This window comes from Eriocheir sinensis, chromosome 29, assembly GCF_024679095.1.
Source record: "Eriocheir sinensis breed Jianghai 21 chromosome 29, ASM2467909v1, whole genome shotgun sequence".
NCBI classification, from domain to species: Eukaryota; Metazoa; Arthropoda; class Malacostraca; order Decapoda; family Varunidae; genus Eriocheir; species Eriocheir sinensis.
In genome coordinates, this window is record NC_066537.1 from 18,245,281 (window position 1) to 18,264,119 (window position 18,839).

General features: G+C 39.8%; 1 protein-coding gene and 1 long non-coding RNA gene across 19 annotated transcripts in view; both read left to right on the top strand.

Annotated features, from left to right (window-relative positions):
* Positions 1-18,839, top strand: part of LOC127005258 (KICSTOR complex protein SZT2-like) — a 102,191-nt gene that overhangs the window by 19,610 nt on the left and 63,742 nt on the right. The gene's annotated exons all lie outside the window — the stretch shown is intronic.
* LOC127005260 (uncharacterized) lies at positions 8,150-11,230 on the top strand. The gene is made up of 2 exons (XR_007758411.1): positions 8,150-8,296; positions 8,563-11,230. It is a non-coding gene; the product is annotated as an uncharacterized LOC127005260 (long non-coding RNA).

Sequence of the window (18,839 nt, forward strand, 5' to 3'; positions counted from 1 at the left end):
TTAACACCATTCATATACCATTAAATCCCTTATACACTTTTATTACAACATGCAAGACGTTCTAATCCCCTTCCTTCTGGTGTAATACCTTTCATATAGGTACTCTTAAACTTCATATAAGCCTTCTCTAAATCGATAAAGACATTCTGATTCTCTTTCTACCTTGCCTAACACCTTTCATTGACTCACAAACCCCTTACACACCTCTTTAATATTATGCAAGACGTTCTGATTCCCTTCAATCTTGTCTAACACCTTTCAGTCACCTAATTAATTATGTTGTCCCCTTCTTCCTATTCTCTTCCTTCCTTCTTCTTCTCTCCCTTTCTTCCTTTTTTTCCTCTTCCTTCTTCCCCTCCATCTTTCTCCTTACTCTCTCCCTCCTCCTCCTCCTCCTCCTCTCCCTCTCTCTTCCTTAATTCTCTCTTCTCTCTCCCTTTCTTGCAGCGTTGAAATTCGTTGAACATCCATAGTAGGACATCCTCAGTCTTCCCAAACCCTCAAGAGTAAATTTTAAGGTCATATTCTTAAGCATTTCTGCGGCCCAGCACACACACATTTGACAAGGCTTTCGTAGGAGTTCCGGGCATTTCCAGAGATAGTTTTATGACCCTGGTGGTAGTCTGACCCTTCTTCTGTACCGTGAACCTAAAAAAACACGCATGAGAACCCGATTTATATATTTTCTGGCCTTTGGGAGGTGTGGACGTGCGAGGTGGAAGCGTTTGAGTATACCTACAAAATAATTAGCAACGTCACCCCTTCTTCGGCCAATGGGAGCGTCACTGTGACTTGCTCTTCGCTGGGTCTTGCTACGCGCGCTATATCACTGTCTTATCGCTCAGGTAGAAGACATGATCGTCGTGCAGTGAAGGTTGGAGGGCTTGACTTTCTCCTTCCCTCTCTTTATCTGTCTCTCTCTTTCCCTTTCTCTTTTGTCTCTTTTCCTCTCTTTTACTCTCTCTCTCTCTCTCTCTCTCTCTCTCTCTCTCTCTCTCTCTCTCTCTCTCTCTCTCTCTCTCTCTCTCTCTGTCTCCCCTTCGAAGGTTGGAGCGCTTGACTCTCCTTCCCTCTCTGTCTGTCTCTTTCCCTTTCTCTTTTTGTCTCTTTTCCTCTCTTTTTCTGTCTCTCTCTCTCTCCCTCTGTCTCTCCTTCGAAGGTTGGAGCGCTTGACTCTCTCCTTCCTTCTCTGTCTGTCTCTCTTTCCCTGTCTATTTGTCTCTTTTCCTCTCTTTTTTTCTCTCTCTCTCTCTCTCTCTCTCTCTCTCTCTCTCTCTCGACTCGAAAAAAACATTATATAGGACCTTATTTTCACTGCCATTCTCCACAACTTTCCCAAATATCGTAATGGCCTTTTTAACGACACTCACAAACACCGCTATTTTCCATTACATTAGACTTTCCTGTGGTGTAGTAAATACGTTCTGCATTTGAATGAGAGCCACAAGGAGGAATATATTTCATCAGGTGGGCTAAAAATGACTACTGTAACCGAAGAATGGGAAAGGGAGGAGGGCGAGATGGCTGGAGACGCTATTGTAGTTACCTGACGCGGTTGGTTCAAAAATTAGTTTTTTTTATTTTTTTTTTATTTTTTTTATTTTTTTTTTACGTGCCAGCCTATGACACCGGTAAGCTTTCTTGAGAGGCCTGGTTGGTAGTCGGCCCCAGCCCGTCATGGTGCAGGCAAGTGTTTTTTTTATTTTTTTTATTTATAGTGGCGCCATCTTCTCTTGGCTCATGCTGCCCACTTGGAGCTCGTTCTTGACATACTTAGACGGTTTCCTCTAGAGCCCGGGTTGATTGGTCAGTTTCCTTGAATTTCTGACCGAGTATTTATTGTATTTTCATATAGATAATTCTTTTAGTTTCTCCATTTCTTTGTGTTCCTCTTCTTCGCGTCTTCGTCGTGCATGTAATCTTCTAGTTCGCACCTCAGCCAGTGTTTCTTCCACTTCTTTTCTCTCTTCTCATCGTCATTATTCCCTCTTTCCTCTCTCTTGCTCCTCCTCCTACTCCTCCTCCTACGCCTCCTCCTCATTATCATCTCTTCTTCCTTCTCTTCGCGTCCTCGTCCTGTGTTTTCGTCATCACTATATCCTCCTCCTTCTGTAACCCCTTCCCCCCACACCCAATTTTCCGGCATGTCTTGGGTTGGCTCCTCCCGGTCTTCCTCAAAGAGATCACAATATTTAAAAGCAAGGGAAAACGTTGGAAACTGCAACATACTCATTTCTCCAACTCCTACTATAGACCAGCAAAGTTTAGTGACAATAGGCTATACCATTTATGCATCTTGAGTGTGGAGGAGTCATTCTTTGCACGGAACAAGCCACAAGGCAAAGAGTGACTCACCAAGATCTCATAAATGGTTTAGTCTGTTATCACTACGCTTTGGTAGCATATAGTAGGTGCCAAACTTGTTCCTTGCTTTCCGAGTATTCTCATTCTTTACATATGCACTAGTATTACATCTCGTTTTCAGTAGTTTTCAGTGTCCAATGCTTTTCCTTGCTTCTATATATTGTGATCTCTTATAATATAATGCACACTGGGGCGATGTGCATGTTCTTGTATTTGGTTATGATTAGGTCAGGTTCGGGTTAGTTATTATATTATAAGAAAACACAAAGGGGAGGCGGTGGCTGAGTGGATAGCGTGACGCCCGGTGCCGTGGTCAGGGCGAGGCGGGTTCGCGCCCCGCCCGGTGCAGTTACCTGCCGCGGTTGGTTCAAAAATTAATAATTAATAATAATTATCACACTACCCATGGAAACATTAACACACCAACTTGTACCAATTTAGCCTTGTCAAATTATCACAAGGCTCATAAAACTACCCACGGAAATACTAATTAAGACATCAACCTCTATGAAATCCTTAACAAATGTGGGTATGGGAGTGTAAATCCAGAAATGTTTGAGAATAGTGGTTGAAATAAGCCGTTTTTTGGGCGATTATTATGCTCCGTCATTCTCTTTCTCGTTTTAAATGGAGATGGCGTTGGTGATGGAGGTTGTGGTGATGGTGGTGGTGTGAGGGTGACTTATCAGGGCCACAGGTAATCAGGATGAGGTGGAAGAGGGGAAGGAGAAGGAGGAGGTGTCTTGTGGCTGGGGTCTGCGGTGATAGGCTATTCGTCTTACACCATAATATTATAACTTTCTCTTTTCAAACGTTTATACTTTAATTCAAAACATTAATTCTTCTTTCTCCAACTGCTTCTTCTTCGTTTTCTTCATCCATCATCTTGGGTCGTGTAGATAGGTTCATAGGACGTTTTGGTAGTATAGATAATTGTTTTAGTATCTCCATTTCTTTGTGTTCCTCTTCTTCGCGTCTTCGTCTTGCATGTAATCTTCTAGTTCGCACCTCAGCCAGTGTTTCTTCCACTTCTTTTCTCTCTTCTCATCGTCATTATTCCCTCTTTCCTCTCTCTTGCTCCTCCTCCTACTCCTCCTACGCCTCCTCCTCATTATCATCTCTTCTTCCTTCTCTTCGCGTCCTCGTCCTGTGTTTTCGTCATCACTATATCCTCCTCCTCCTGTAACCCCTTCCCCCCACACCCAATTTTCCGGCATGTCTTGGGTTGGCTCCTCCCGGTCTTCCTCAAAGAGATCACAATATTTAAAAGCAAGGGAAAACGTTGGAAACTGCAACATACTCATTTCTCCAACTCCTACTATAGACCAGCAAAGTTTAGTGACAATAGGCTATACCATTTATGCATCTTGAGGAGATATTCTTTGCCATGTGCCTTGTTCCGTGCAAAGAGTGTCTCCTCCAGAAATCATAAATCGTTTAGCCTATTGTCTCTACACTTTGGTAGCATATTAGAAGGAGCTAAAGTTTATCAGTCTTCCTTTCCGAGTATCCTCATTTTTTCTCATGTGCACAGGTATTAGATCTCGTTTTCAGTATTTTTTAGTGACCAGTGCCTTTCCTTGCTTTTTATATATTGTGATCTCTTACAATATAGCATGATAACTAACCCGAACGTAGCCTTCTCATAACCAAGAGCATGACTAAGCACATCGCCCCAGTGTGTATGATATCATGAGATCAGAGTATATAGAAGCAAGGAAAAGCTGATAAACTTGAGCTCCTGCTATATGCTGCGTAAGTGTGGAGGAGTCATTCTTTGCACGGAACAAGACACAAGGCAAAGAGTGACTCACCAAGATCTCATAAATGGTTTAGTCTGTTATCACTACGCTTTGGTAGCATATAGTAGGTGCCAAACTTGTTCCTTGCTTTCCGAGTATTCTCATTCTTTACATATGCACTAGTATTACATCTCGTTTTCAGTAGTTTTCAGTGTCCAATGCTTTTCCTTGCTTCTATATATTGTGATCTCTTATAATATAATGCACACTGGGGCGATGTGCATGTTCTTGTATTTGGTTATGATTAGGTCAGGTTCGGGCTAGTTATTATATTATAAGAAAACACAAAGGGGAGGCGGTGGCTGAGTGGATAGCGTGACGCCCGGTGCCGTGTTCAGGGCGAGGCGGGTTCGCGCCCCGCCCGGTGCTGTTACCTGCCGCGGTTGGTTCAAAAATTAAAAATTAATAATAATTATCACACTACCCATGGAAACATTAACACACCAACTTGTACCAATTTAGCCTTGTCAAATTATCACAAGGCTCATAAAACTACCCACGGAAATACTAATTAAGACATCAACCTCTATGAAATCCTTAACAAATGTGGGTATGGGAGTGTAAATCCAGAAATGTTTGAGAATATTGGTTGAAATAAGCCGTTTTTTGGGCGATTATTATGCTCCGTCATTCTCTTTCGCGTTTTAAATGGAGATGGCGTTGGTGATGGAGGTTGTGGTGATGGTGGTGGTGTGAGGGTGACTTATCAGGGCCACAGGTAATCAGGATGAGGTGGAAGAGGGGAAGGAGAAGGAGGAGGTGTCTTGTGGCTGGGGTCTGCGGTGATAGGCTATTCGTCTTACACCATAATATTATAACTTTCTCTTTTCAAACGTTTATACTTTAATTCAAAACATTAATTCTTCTTTCTCCAACTGCTTCTTCTTCGTTTTCTTCATCCATCATCTTGGGTCGTGTAGATAGGTTCATAGGACGTTTTGGTAGTATAGATAATTGTTTTAGTATCTCCATTTCTTTCTGTTCCTCTTCTTCGCGTCTTCGTCGTGCATGTAATCTTCTAGTTCGCACCTCAGCCAGTGTTTCTCCCACTTCTTTTCTCTCTTCTCATCGTCATTATTCCCTCTTTCCTCTCTCTTGCTCCTCCTCCTACGCCTCCTCCTCATTATCATCTCTTCTTCCTTCTCTTCGCGTCCTCGTCCTGTGTTTTCGTCATCACTATATCCTCCTCCTCCTGTAACCCCTTCCCCCCACACCCAATTTTCCGGCATGTCTTGGGTTGGCTCCTCCCGGTCTTCCTCAAAGAGATCACAATATTTAAAAGCAAGGGAAAACGTTGGAAACTGCAACATACTCATTTCTCCAACTCCTACTATAGACCAGCAAAGTTTAGTGACAATAGGCTATACCATTTATGCATCTTGAGGAGATATTCTTTGCCATGTGCCTTGTTCCGTGCAAAGAGTGTCTCCTCCAGAAATCATAAATCGTTTAGCCTATTGTCTCTACACTTTGGTAGCATATTAGAAGGAGCTAAAGTTTATCAGTCTTCCTTTCCGAGTATCCTCATTTTTTCTCATGTGCACAGGTATTAGATCTCGTTTTCAGTATTTTTTAGTGACCAGTGCCTTTCCTTGCTTTTTATATATTGTGATCTCTTACAATATAGCATGATAACTAACCCGAACGTAGCCTTCTCATAACCAAGAGCATGACTAAGCACATCGCCCCAGTGTGTATGATATCATGAGATCAGAGTATATAGAAGCAAGGAAAAGCTGATAAACTTGAGCTCCTGCTATATGCTGCGTAAGTGTGGAGGAGTCATTCTTTGCACGGAACAAGACACAAGGCAAAGAGTGACTCACCAAGATCTCATAAATGGTTTAGTCTGTTATCACTACGCTTTGGTAGCATATAGTAGGTGCCAAACTTGTTCCTTGCTTTCCGAGTATTCTCATTCTTTACATATGCACTAGTATTACATCTCGTTTTCAGTAGTTTTCAGTGTCCAATGCTTTTCCTTGCTTCTATATATTGTGATCTCTTATAAAATAATGCACACTGGGGCGATGTGCATGTTCTTGTATTTGGTTATGATTAGGTCAGGTTCGGGGTAGTTATTATATTATAAGAAAACACAAAGGGGAGGCGGTGGCTGAGTGGATAGCGTGACGCCCGGTGCCGTGTTCAGGGCGAGGCGGGTTCGCGCCCCGCCCGGTGCAGTTACCTGCCGCGGTTGGTTCAAAAATTAATAATTAATAATAATTATCACACTACCCATGGAAACATTAACACACCAACTTTTCCAATTTAGCCTTGTCAAACTATCACAAGGCTCATAAAACTACCCACGGAAATACTAATTAAGACATCAACCTCTATGAAATCCTTAACAAATGTGGATATGGGAGTGTAAATCCAGAAATGTTTGAGAATAGTGGTTGAAATAAGTCGTTTTTTGGCGATATTTATGCTTAGTCATGTCTAGACCGTCTTGGACGGTCCAAAATATTAATGAAAATAATGGTGATGGAGGTTGTGGTGATGGTGGTGGTGTGAGGGTGACTTATCAGGGCCACAGGTAATCAGGAGGAGGTGGAAGAGGGGAGGAGGAGGAGGAGGTGTCTTTTGGCTGGGGTCTGCGATGATAGGCTATTCGTCTTACACCATAATATTATAACTTTCTCTTTTCAAACGTTTATACTTTAATTCAAAACATTAATTCTTCTTTCTCCAACTGCTTCTTATTATTTTTCTTCGTCCATCATCTTGGGTCGTGTAGATAGGTTCATAGGACGTTTTGGCAGTATAAATAATTATTTTAGTATCTCCATTTCTTTGTGTTCCTCTTCTTCGCGTCTTCGTCTTGCATGTAATCTTCTAGTTCGCACCTCAGCCAGTGTTTCTTCCACTTCTTTTCTCTCTTCTCATCGTCATTATTCCCTCTTTCCTCTCTCTTGCTCCTCCTCCTACTCCTCCTCCTACGCCTCCTCCTCATTATCATCTCTTCTTCCTTCTCTTCGCGTCCTCGTCCTGTATTCTCGTCATCACTATATCCTCCTCCTCCTCCTCCTCCTCCTTCTCCTTCTCCTGTACCCCCTTCCCCCAACACCCAGTTTTCCGGCATGTCTTGGGTTGGCACGTCCCGGTCGGCCGTTATCTTGCCTTATCAGTGCCTCTCACTTGCTGCTCCGGGGACTCAACGGGCGATTACACCGGCCTTCGCTTGCCTCTAGTAACGGGACCTGTGTGTATTTAGCGGGACTTCGTTAGAATGGATATACACTGAGGGGATAGTTATCATATTATAAGAGATCACATATAGAAAAGCAAGGAAAGGGATTGGACTCTGAAAACTACTCAAAATCTAATAGTCTGCCAGTGCATATGTGAAGGATGAGGATACTCGGAAAGCAAGGAACAACTGTGGCATCTACTATAATATGCTACCAAAGTGTAGTGACAATAGACTAAACCATTTATGACTTCTTTGGGAGACACTCTGCCCTGTGTCTTGTTCCGTGGAAAGAGTGACTCCACCAGAAATCTTAACTGGTATAGCCAATAATCACTACAATTACGCAGGATATTGTAGGAACTAGAGTTTATCAGTAGTTTTCAGTGTCCAATGCCTTTCCTTGGTTTTATATATTCTGATGAAAACTACTCATATTCTAATAGCCTACCAGTGCACATAAGAAGAATGAGGATACTCGGAAAGCAAGGAACAACTCTGGCATCTACTATAATATGCTACCAAAGTGTAGTGACAATAGACTAAACCATTTATGACTTCTTTGGGAGACACTCTGCCCTGTGTCTTGTTCCGTGGAAAGAGTGACTCCACCAGAAATCTTAACTGGTATAGCCAATAATCACTACACTTACGCAGCATATTGTAGGAGCTAGAGTTTATCAGTAGTTTTCAGTGTCCAATGCCTTTCCTTGGTTTTATATATTCTGATGAAAACTACTCATATTCTAATAGCCTACCAGTGCACATAAGAAGAATGAGGATACTCGGAAAGCAAGGAACAACTCTGGCATCTACTATAATATGCTACCAAAGTGTAGTGACAATAGACTAAACCATTTATGACTTCTTTGGGAGACACTCTGCCCTGTGTCTTGTTCCGTGGAAAGAGTGACTCCACCAGAAATCTTAACTGGTATAGCCAATAATCACTACACTTACGCAGCATATTGTAGGAGCTAAGAGTTTCCAGTAGTTCTAAGTGACCAATGCTATTCCTTGCTTTTATCATAAGAAGAATGAGGATACTCGGAAAGCAAGGAACAACTCTGGCATCTACTATAATATGCTACCAAAGTGTAGTGACAATAGACTAAACCATTTATGACTTCTTTGGGAGACACTCTGCCCTGTGTCTTGTTCCGTGGAAAGAGTGACTCCACCAGAAATCTTAACTGGTAGCTATAGCCTATAATCACTACACTTACGCAGCATATTGTAGGAGCTAGAGTTTATCAGTAGTTCTAAGTGACCAATGCTATTCCTTGCTTTTATATATTCTGATGAAAACTCCTCATATTCTAATAGCCTACCAGTGCACATAAGAAGAATGAGGATACTCGGAATGTAAGGAACAACTGTGGCATCTACTATAATATGCTACCAAAGTGTAATGACAATAGACTAAACCATTTATGATTTATTGAGGACACACTCTTTGCGATCGTCATTTGTCAAGCATGCGTCGCGCCTTCTCCACGGGGCCTTATCGCATCATCCCTTGCCTTTGCTGCCTCGCCGGTGCACTTGTCGAACGGTTCTTAGCAGCAATATAGTGTTTCCCGTGAGAGAGTTCGCCCGCCGTGTGCAACCAACCCCTCCACACACCGACCCTCAGAGAAAAAAAAAAGGACATAAGAAAACCGACTCGCCTTTGGACCTCGAGGCTTACGATTGGCGGAGGGGCCGTCGAGTCATTCAGGTGGTGGACGCTCATTGGTGGAACGTCCGATTCAAAGTTTGTATACGCCTGTGATTGGCTGGGAGTCCGCTGCGATAGGCCGGGGAGGGGGTCGAGGATATAAAAGGGAGAGATAAGAGCGTAGGGCCACAGTGCCTGTATCGTATACGTGCGTGGTGGAGTCCCGTCGCCCAGTCAGTCACGCAGAGCCAGCCAACCAGTCACTCTGTCCACATCCTCCTCGCCTTCTCCAGCTAGTCAAACCCGAAGACTCAATCCCCTAGAGTTCTTTTGCGTCACTCCCTTGTTTGTACTACAGCGTGTGAACAAGCAATGGAGGGTGTTTGTACTTGAGAAATTGTTATATTATGGCGTAACTATTATTTATATATATATATATCTTGAGATGGCGGTGGAGAGGGTGGAGGTGCTGGTGAAGAGAGAGAGAGAGAGAGAGAGAGAGAGGAGGAAGAACTGGGCGGAGAAGCGTGGAAAGAGAAACGGGAAAGTAAAAGGAAAACAAGAACAAGAACGAGAGGGAATCATAACGCAAACAAGAGGAAAACGAGGACGAGAGATAAAGAGAATCGAACCCCGAAGGATCGAATCGACCTAAGTCCAGATCCTCCCTTCTTCGGCATCCCCCGCGTCTCCTCTTCGCCGCCGCCCGCCACGCCATCTGTCGGGGCGCAGGGAGTTGGAAGTGTGGATCTCCGGCAGTCCCTTGCGATGCCCTTCCTGCCAGATCTAACTCTTCCAGCTCACTGCTCCCCGACACCCCCACGATTGCGCCACGACTTCGCTACGACCTCGCCCCGACTTCGTTACGACCATAGTACATACATACATACATACACACGCAGTTAAAGACTTTCTTATGTGTTTTTTTTTCCCATTTACTCAATATTAACACTTTTCTTGTCGTTGTTGTTATTTTTGTTTTCTTATTTTCTTTGATCTGGTTTTGTCTTTCCAGTTTGTCTTTTTCATCTCTCTCTCTCTCTCTCTCTCTCTCTCTCTCTCTCTCTCTCTCTCTCTCTCTCTCTCTCTCTCTCTCTCTCTCTCTCTCTCTCTCTCTCTCTCTCTCAATACAAGTATATATTTTGGGTCACAAACTCATATTTATAGATTACTTATTTATTTGCACATTGCATCAGAATATAAATGTAGAGCATGTTTGATGTTTGATGAGCTGTTTTATTTATTTTGTTCTCTATAGGCTGAACTGGTGATCATTGTTGACATTCATTGAAGCATAATTTGACTTTGAATTTGTACTAGCATTGTTGAATCTCTGTACTTGCTTCATATAGTTTCTGCTGTCCACCTGTTCTTCCGTTCTTTTCTTCATCATTCATTACTGTCTTTTATTTAGGTGTAGAAGTTATGATCGGACACTGTTTTGACTCCTGGCGTATTGAGATCTGTTTACGTCACTGTTCAGACTCTCATTTGACCACACAATACACTACCCTTCAAAATGGAAATGAGCTATGAATACTAAGAATACGAACTTGTCATTACTCTCTTCATGTGTTATTTAGACTGACAACATGGCAGAATAAACGTAACTGTATAATAATAATAATGGTAATGTTTGTATGGGATCAGGAGGAATGGGAGATCAGGATAAGGAAAGGGTAGGAGAGGAGGAGGAGGAGGAGGAGGAGGAAGGAAGGGAAGTGCATGCAAGGGGGGAGCTTTGGGCTAAGTGGAGAAGTGGTCTCCTCACTTCGTACTTTATAATAGTGAGATTCAACTCCTCCAACTTAGCTCCTCCTGCCCAACAGTCACCACCACCAGCACCACCACCTTTAGTAACCAGTATTAGTAGTATTAGTTGTATTAGTAGTGGTATCAATGGTGTTAGTATTAGCAGGCTTTTTTTTCAGCTGGCTTTTTTTTCATTATTGTTTAATATTGGTATCATTAGTATTAGTGGGCTTTTCTTTTCCCTTTCATTATTGTTTCCTTTTTTTGCCCTTGACCTGTTTCCTCTACTGTAAAAAAAAAAAATAATAATAAAAAAATAAATCAATTACAAGGGCATATGTTTGTTGTGTATCATCACTCTTATTATTATTATTATTATTATTATTATTATTATTATTATTATTACTATTATTATTTCCATGCATGTTTTTCTGTGCAATAAATGAGTGTCCTTCAGAGTGGTATCTTTTCCTCAGTGTTTGATTTCTTCTTCATGTTGTCACCTTCGTCAACTAACCGCCTAAGTCATTATTTTCTACTTCTCAGGAAATCAGAAAAGAACTGTCATTATCTCATTTGACTTATTAAGAGTTAGGCAGAAATGAAAAGGCCAATTCTAGAACACTCAAGCCGTGAATGACTAAGGCAACCATACAACGATGAAAGTCATATGTTGAAAAATTGATGTAGACAAAAACCTGGAAATTGATGAAAAATGACTTAGACAATTAGTTTATCAGGGTGACGATAGGCAAGTTTCATTGTCATCATCATCATCAGCAGCCATTGTTATTACTACTTCATTGTAGGACATAAAAAAAAAGGTCTTTCCTGTTGTTGAGGTAATTATCGGCACTTGTAATGATGGGATAGAAAAACACTAATTAAACTTAAGTTCGTATATTTTATGGAAAGTTATAGAGAACGAGCGAGTACGTGTGTGCGCGATACAGAGCTGGGTACCAAGGCACAGGGTTGGCCGATTTAAATCAGGATGATTTAAATCAAGATTTAAATCAAATTATTAAAAAAAAATCATTGATTTAAATCAATATTTACCTCTGCCCAAACCAACATGGAATGTAAAGGAAAAATATAAAAACAAACATACTTACACCTGCTTTATATATTCCTGAGGAATAGAACACTAAAAGCTTCCTTTTACAATACAACAAAAAATTCCACATTCCATTAAAAAATGAAATCAAAGGGTTTTACTTGTTATGAACTGTACTTATCTCTGAGGAGTAGAATATTAAAGCACTTCCTCTTACAATACAGTATAACAAAAAATTCCACATGCTATTAAAAAAAGGAAATCAAAGAGGTTTACTTGTAATGAACTGTACTTATTTCCTGAAGTAATGAATTTAAAAAAGAAAATTATTACAACCTGTATTTAAAACAAAAGCACATTGAATTTATACTGTAAAAGTAGTCTTTGAAAAATAATAATACACTTCTTTGAAAGTAGTTCATAAAAATTCTTTGAAATTGAAATTCAAAATCTTTAAAAAATAAGGTTTTTAATTCTTATGACAATAAATTTGGTTCTTTTCAGTCTTGCTACTATTCCTTGTAACTCCAGTTTACACTGTTTGCATATAGCTCTCCATGCTTTCCCAGACTTTGAAGGAATTCTGTTAAAATGTTCCCACACTGGATCACTCTTCCTACCAGATACATTAATCCTTGTGGTCAGTGACATCTCTACGCTCTTGCTGTTAGCTCAGGAATGAGTGGCTGGCCTGTAACACCTAGACAGTCAAACTACTTCACAGTGGCACAAGTCTGGCTATGTCCTTACATGATGTAAGAGAAACAGGACAGAGACGATACAGTCCTGGTCAGTGGCTACTGGGCTGCTTGACAGGCTCAAACACATTGTAACCAAGTGAGAGATGGTGCAACATGCTGTAAAAACACTCCAAAATGTGTTTTAAACTAATGTATAGAATATATATATAGCTTTCCAAAGGCACAAACTGCTGACACCACAGGATTAGTGTTGCCCGAGATGTTTTATAATATCCCGGACAAGCATTACCCACACTTTATAAATTTTAAAAAGTAGCTACATCAAGATTAACTAATATTATTATTGTATACAAGTTCTCTGATGACTGTCAAAACAAATCTCCATCCTCTACCAAGGTTATCAACATCCTCAGTCAGCATTATTATTAGTTCTCTGATGATGATTATACAAAGCCTTTTCCAGTCTCTACCATTACCACTTGTTATTTCTATGATCAACATTAGGAAAAGCCTTCTCCAACCTCTACCAAGGTTATCAACATCCTCAGTCAGCATTATTATTAGTTCTCTGATGAGGATTATACAAAGCCTTTTCCAGTCTCTACCATTACCACTTGTTATTTCTCTGATCAACATCAGGAAAAGTCTTCTCCAACCTCTACCAAGTTCATCAACATTCTCAGTCATTATCATTACTAGTTCTCTGATAAACATTATGAAAAGCCTTGAACTCTTGGATGATTCTTCAAAGTTCCTGGATATAATCCTTTAGAGGTAGGTCCTTCTCCTATGACAACTCGTGTTTGTATGCCTAGACCAGGAGAGAGATTGTCTTTATATAGGTGGAACAGTGAGTGAGTGAAAATAAATGCATTAAAAGAATCATAAGAATATATGTTTTGTAAAATTTCAAATATAGTCCATAACATCTCAAATATCATAAAATCTGAAATATTGTCCATAATGTCTCAAATATCATACAATCTGAAATAGCCTATTGCGTCTCAAATATACAGTATCCTCTCGAGTTTCTTGCTCGCTTCGTTCCGAAGGTATAGCACTAAACTCGAGGATCGCAAAACTCGAGGTATTGAAAACACTGAAAAAGCGCTTATCTGTTCCGACTCGTGGAGATTTTTTTAAATTTTAATTTTTTTTTACATGTGGGCTATGGCGCCGGTAGACTATCCATCTGGGCCTGATGGTCAGCCCTGAGCCCGGCATGGCGCAGGCAACTCTTTATAGTGGCGCCATTATAATTGGCTCATGGTGCCCCTGAGCTGACTTTTTTTCCTCCTTTACTCCATTGTTATCTCAAAACATGTGCCTTGTTAAAAGGAAGGAAACAGAAAGAGAGAACGGGTTGTTTTAAAGCCACAAATGAAGCCTTGCGATTGGCTGAGCTCTGAAAACACTCCTGTGATTTACTGGGAGTCTGGTGACGTCATCGCCGGCACTCACCCGGTCAGCGGCCTCGCTGCCTTGGGGCAGTGCCACACTGGCCGTTTTCCTCTAACCGTTGTGGCTACTGGCAATGCCCATGCGCCCATCCGGGAGCGAGTTGTCGGTTGTCCGTAACCTGGTGTTAGTGGCAGCTAGGGCAACCGGCAAATCCAACTTTTCCGGGTGTGCGTCACACATGGCCAAGGTCGGTTGCCTGTAGTATCCACGTCCACAATGTTAACAAAGCGCTTGCCCTGTATCGACATGGTGTCTTCTACTAAAGTAATTAAGGGCTGTTGGAGCTTGTGCTGCCATTACCCAAGTTATGGACTAGTTGCTGCAGTTAAATGGAAGGAAAAAGCTGTTGTTGGTGTGGTGTGCCTGTGATTCCTCCGTGCCAGTTCTCATTGTCACCATTGCGCGTGAGCGGCCAACCCACCCATCTAGACTCCGACCACATAAACATGTGGATCGAGTAACAACAAAGACACACACACACACGCACACACACACATACACACATACACACACACACATGCACACACCAGACTTATCATGAACCATGACAGATGTTTCTCACAAACAAAAAGGGCTTTGCCATTTCCTAGAGTGTGTTAGAACTTATTTGGTGAGTGGTTCATACAAACCAAACATACCCAATGGCAAGAAAAGAACAGTGTCTCAAATATCATAAAATCTCAAATATAGTCCACAATGTCTCAAATGTCATAAAGTCTCAAACATATTATTGTCCTCAGCATCTCAAATATTATAAAATCTCAAATATAGTCCACAATGTCTCAAATGTCATAAGTCTCAAATATAGTCCACAATGTCTCAAATATCATAGAATCTCACATTATAGTCCACAACATCTCAGATTTCATAGTCTCAAATATAGTCCATAACATCTCAAAAGCATGATCAATTTTTTGACATGTGCCACCCATTTCTGTACAGTTGCCTTCGTCATTCAGGGTTTGAGTGTTCTAGAATTGGCCTTTTCACTTCTGCCTAAATCTTCAGCCAAATGAGATGATGACAGTTCTTTTCTGATTTCCTGTAAAGTAGAAAATAATGACTTAGTCGGTCTGTTTACGAAGGTGACGATATGTCGGAGGATATTTCAAAAGAGAAAAGCAGGAAAAGTTCTCAAGAGGAACAATAAAAGAAATAAGACGAAATGAGAAGCATCAAAATGAGATTACGAGGTATATAACTAAGCTGAATAACATGATAATAACCAACAAAACAACAATGACCCTGCAGTCTTACCCAATAGAGTGGCTCAACCCTTGATCAACAGGGCTCCAAATACAGCCGTCCCTCAAATAGTACGGTTTCCAATAGTTCGGTTTTGGTTTTATACGGACTGTCATAGAAAATCTTTTAGGATTTTTAAATTTCTTGCTCGTCAGGAAATTTAAAAATCCTAAAAAATCTTCTTAGAAAATCCACATAAAACCAAAAATGAACTATTGGAAACCGTACTATTTGAGGGATGACTGTGTTACGTTATTACCAGACATATCAGGAATTCCGGACATGGGGTAAAAAGATACATTCAGAAATGGCACAAAGTTTATTTCTGCATTTTGTACATGAAATATATACACTTATAAACTTGATTATAAATTATTGATATTAGGCCATAAAATTTGCATTAAAAAAAAATAATGTGTGAATATTGGGGAAAAACATGGTAAGGTATATGATGGTAAAGTCACAACAAGTCAGTCTCTCTCTCTCTCTCTCTCTCTCTCTCTCTCTCTCTCTCTCTCTCTCTCTCTCTCTCTCTCTCTCTCTCTCTCTCTCTCTCTCTTTTTGTATGTTTTGATATGGATGAGACACTTTTCTATGAGTAAGTAACATTGTTTTGGTTGTGACTTTTTTTCCACACCACCACAGAGGTAAAAGTCGAGGCGCGTTATTTTTTATAGAGGTTTCCCACGGAGGCCTTATCCTCTGATCAGAACCTACATCTGAGTAGGACTGATTGTTGTTATTATTTTGATTATTATTATGATTATTATTATTATTATTTTTATTTTATTTTATTTTTTATTTTTTATTTTTTTTTACGTCGCGGCCTGTAGCGCCGGTAGGCTTTTTCCCGGTGGGGCCTGATGATCGGCCCAAGGCTTCTTCCCGGTGGGTCCTGATGGTCGGCCCAGCCTGTTCTTTTGGATATTATTATGATTATGATTCCTTTTATTATTATCATTATTATTATCGTGATTATTATTATTATCTTTACTATGATTATTGGTATTGTTTTCTCTAGGGCTGCCTGGTACTTCATGAAATAAACCATTTATTATTATTATTATTATTTATACCTATAAAAAATTAACTGCCTTAATCATTATAAGTTCTTTTTTTTTTTTTTTTTTCAATAAATTCATGAACATCTCATAAACCCCCTTTTTTTAAATAAAGACTCAGACATCCCAGTCATTATAAATAGGAGTCAGTTCACTGAACAATTTTAAAAAGAAGTCTTTCCAACCTCCACCATTACCAGTCATAAATATTAAAAGTTTTTGAATAAATAATGATAATAGCCTTTGCCATCCTATACCAAGTTCATGAACATCTTCAGTCATTTTCATTATTAGTTTTATGAATGACATTAAAAGAAAACTTTGCCAGCCTTCATTAAGTAGCACATGACGAGTATCAGTCATTATTTTTACTAATTCTATGATCGACGTTGAAAATAGCCTCCAACCTCCAAGTTGATCAATATCCTCAGCCATACTCAATAGTATTTTATTGATCAACAATAATAAAAGGCAATCCCAACGTCCACCACTGGCAATCACTATAAATACCAATTCTGTGATGTATGAAGTAAATGCTCTTAGACTCATATGAAACTGAACTATTGTTGTTGAGGGCTGCTGGTCTTTATATAGGTGTAGCAATGAGGAAGAGGAGATAAAGGCATCAGAATAATCATATGAATAAGTCTGCTGATAAGATACAGTAAAATATCGTCACCTTCGTAAACAGACTGCATTAGTCATTATTTTCTACTTTACAGGAAATCAGAAAAGAACTGTCTTTATCTCATTTGGCTTAAGGTTTAGGCAGAAATGTAGAGGCCAATTTTTGGACACTCAAACCCTGAATGTCGAAGGCAACTATACAAAAATGGGCGTCACATGTTGAAAAATTAATGTAGACAAAACCCTGGAAATCGCTGAAAAATGACTTAGGCGATTATTTTATGAGGGTGACGATTTCAATTTCGTAAACGTGTTCAAGCCAAATTCTTCCACCAACGCAAACTTTGATAATTTTGTCTTTCTCTTGTTTGATATTTCTTAGTCTTTCTGTAAATCAAGATAAAAGTGTTAGAATGACCAGAAGAATATACGTGCTCATAAGATGCAGTAGAAGTGTGATTTGGTAGACATATTCAAGCTGTCTCCTTTCACTAACTCAAACTCCTGTTACTTTCCCTTACTCCAATATTTCATAAAGTCTCAAAACCAAGATCAAGGCATTGGAATGGTCATAAAAACATACATAATGCTAAGATACAGTAAAAGTTTGATTTGGTAGGCGTATTCAAGCTAACTTCCTCCACTAACGCAAACTCCTGTTACTTTCCCTTACTCTAATATTTCATAAAGTCTCAAAACCAAGATCAGTGCATTGGAATGATCATAAAAACATACGTAATGGTAAGATACAGTGAAAGTTTGATTCGGTAGACATATTCAAGCTGTCTCCTTTCACTAACTCAAACTCCTGTTACTTTCCCTTACTCCAATATTTCATAAAGTCTCAAAACCAAGATCAAGGCATTGGAATGGTCATAAAAACATACATAATGCTAAGATACAGTAAAAGTTTGATTTGGTAGACGTATTCAAGCTAACTTCCTCCACTAACGCAAACTCCTGTTACTTTCCCTTACTCTAATATTTCATAAAGTCTCAAAACCAAGATCAGTGCATTGGAATGATCATAAAAACATACGTAATGGTAAGATACAGTAAAAGTTTGATTCGGTAGACATATTCAAGCTGTCTCCTTTCACTAACTCAAACTCCTGTTACTTTCCCTTACTCTAATATTTCATAAAGTCTCAAAACCAAAATCAAGGCTTTGAAATGGTCATAAGAATATACATAATGCTAAGATACAGTAAAAGTTTGATTTAGTAGACGTATTCAAGCTTACTTCCTCCACGAACTCAAACTCCTGTTACTTTCCCTTACTCTAATATTTCATAAAGTCTCAAAACCAAGATCAAGGCATTGGAATGATCATAAGAACATACTTAATGCTAAGATACAGTAAAAGTTTGATTCGGTAGACGTATTCAAGCTGTCTCCTTTCACTAACTCAAACTCCTGTTACTTTTCCTTACTCTAATATTTCATAAAGTCTCAAAACCAAGATCAAGGCATTGGAATGATCATAAGAACATACGTAATGCTAAGATACAGTAAAAGTTTGATTTAGTAGGCGTATTCAAGCTTACTTCCTGCACTAACGCAAACTCCTGTTACTTTCCCTTACTCTAATATTTCATAAAGTTTCAAAACCAAGATCAAGGCTTTGAAATGGTCATAAGAACATACATAATGCTAAGGTTTGATTTGGTAGACATATTCAAGCTGTCTCCTTTCACTAACTCAAACTCCTGTTACTTTCCCTCACTCTAATATTTCATAAAGTCTCAAAACCAAAATCAAGGCATTGGAATGGTCATAAGAATATACGTAATGCTAAGATACAGTAAAAGTTTGATTTGGTAGACGTATTCAAGCTTACTTCCTGCACTAACTCATGGCCCCTGCGCAAGGATGACACGCAAAATCGTGAAGCGTTCCACATTATTAAGCGA